Raw genomic sequence first — 2,572 nt, 5'->3', positions numbered from 1 at the left:
ATCTTACGCAAATAACCTGCAATAATAGATGCGGCAGCGCAAAACAAAAAAAAAAAAAAGAATCGAAAGTTGCAAAAACAAATGAAGGTCTGAGCAGGAGTGAATGGAGAAATGCACTCATTGTAACATCATGGAGTGACGCCACTCTGGAATAATCGGAGCATGACGAAGAATGAGAACCTCCCATGAAAATAATACGCTGGAATTGTTCTCAAACACAGAAAAAAACAGGCGAGGAGGGCCGACTATTCCCAGGAAATGTAAGAGAAACAAAAAATATAAAGGTGGGAGGGTGTGAGGAGGGTTGTGTGTGGGGGGGTGGACGGTGGGTGGCGGGAATCAATGCCGTTTCCGGCGGCCACGTCCCCTGCAGTCCTCACGCCTGCCTCCTCTCGCTGCCTCCATTCTACTTGTCCTTTTTTTTCTCTTCCTCTTCTCGTTCTTCGTCTTTTGTATCCGTTAGGTGTCTCCCGTCTCGTTTGTGATCAATCTTTATCATGGCTCTGTCCCTCTTCTGTCTGTCTTTACAACCCTCGTCTCCCCAGCCTGGGTCGTCATTCCTTCATCATCCTTAGTGTGTTTGTTCCTGCTGGTGTTGTACCCGTCCACTCCACCCGTCTGGGTATAGCCTGCCATCTTGTTCGCCCTCACCGTCTACACCATCATCATCCACACACCCTTGACCTTTCAGCCTTTATTTTCCTCCTCTCTTCCCTCCTCCTCCTCCTCCTCCTTATGTTCTCTATACTCCTGTTCTGTTACTCTACTCTGCGTATCTTCTATCCTTTCCTCCGAATTCGCTCCATATCTTTCCCTTTTGTTGGCCCGTGACCGTCCACCCCAGGCACTGGTCTAGCTTCATCCTATTAGGTCGGCACCATCCGCCACCAACCCTTATTTTTCGGGGCCAGTACGCAGCACCCCGAATACCACCTTTTTTTTTTTTTCCTCTTTTCTTTTTTTCAAGGCGGAGCATCAAGGGAGACTCCTTTCTCTTTTTTTTATCTGTATCTTCATCTATTTCTTTGGCCCAAGCCTGCGAGCATGCAAACTTTTCCCTCTCCGTTGTGAAGGACGCCTACCTAAGTATAGGGTTTATCAATGATGTGTAACGGGACTTCCTGGTTCTTGGTGCCCTCATCAGATCTTGTAGCGTCACCAGGAACTGGTCGCGTTGGCCCGTCATCCTGTTTATTCCGGAGGATTTCAATGTCCTCAGTAGCAGCCCTTAATGCTGGCCGTCGGTTAGGACGTGGGCTAAAGGGGACCCTCGCCAGTGACCATCATTGTGGACCTAGGTCGAAAGAAACCCTCGCCAATGACCATCATCGTGGACCTGGGCCCACTCGCCACAGGTTCTGCACGAAATCTCATCATGAATTTGTGTCTAGGATTGGGTTAAGGACGTAATGGTTGGGATGAAGAAATACCTTCACTGGCGATATTAGCTTATTTCCCTTCCTATAAGGACCGTACCAAATTGAAAATCTGTTGATGTGTAATGTGCATATCGCTTTAAAAGGAGCGTTCTTTTACCTTATTTTAAGACATTTTGTTTGATATTCAAATGTATATCGAGATTATATATATATGTGTAATGTGCATATCGCTTTAAAAGGAGCATTCTTTTACCTTAGTTTAAGACCTTTTGTTTAATATTCAAATGTATATCGAGATCTATACATATATTTTATTTTCATGTTAGGGTCGTTTCAAACAAGCATCGTCTGTAGACTCTGGAGCATTTTATCCACGTAATGATGTTAGCTGCACTTGGTTGCACTAAGCGATGCCCCCGTCCCTTAAGGTTATTTCTTCTGCATAGAGGTTTTGTTAACGGTGATGGTGAGGCCCTGTAGTGAATCTGACTCGTGTCAGATGGACATTAGTGGTAAATCTGTGTAGTCCTTCATCCTCTCTCTCTTTCTCTCGCTTATTGAGCTCTTCTCACCGTCTGATGGTGTTCAGCGACTCTTCCTCGAGCGAGACGGATTCACCTACTTAAGAGAGTTTGGATCAGTCTCTTGTTGTATCAGACTCCACCCAGGAAGCGTTCCTTTCCTCTCTCTCTTCTCTATGTGTAGGAGAAGGTAGCTTTGTTCGTCCCCAGAAACTCCGGTACACCCCGCCGCTCATGCAGTGTGCCGGTGTCGGCCGACTTACATGACATATACGGCGGTGAACGCCCGCGTTGCTGACCTCCTCTGAGGCTTCTGTGGAAATTAGGTCAGCAGAGGGTGTGAGGTTGTACATTCCTCCTCCCACACCTGTGGACATGTCTCCTGGACTTCAGGAAGTTAAATCGTTACACAATATTTTCTTTTATGTGTAAGGTAACAGTCGGGTGTTGGTGCAGGAGAGAGTGTTTAACCAGGTGATGACGTTAGATCAACACACGTGAACCCGAGTGATAGATCCAGGTTGTTTACCTGTGGAAACCCGATTATATTGAAGCTGGCGGCAGCTGCAGGTGCAGCATACCTCACCATCACACACAACACCTGTGGGATTAATGCACTGGCATCACGCATGTTGGCACACCAGTGTTGGCAGTAGACCTTTACACTGACAT

This window comes from Panulirus ornatus, chromosome 5, assembly GCF_036320965.1.
Source record: "Panulirus ornatus isolate Po-2019 chromosome 5, ASM3632096v1, whole genome shotgun sequence".
Taxonomy (NCBI): Eukaryota; Metazoa; Arthropoda; class Malacostraca; order Decapoda; family Palinuridae; genus Panulirus; species Panulirus ornatus.
The sequence above is the reverse complement of the archived record's forward strand: the minus strand, read 5'-3'. Positions refer to the sequence as shown.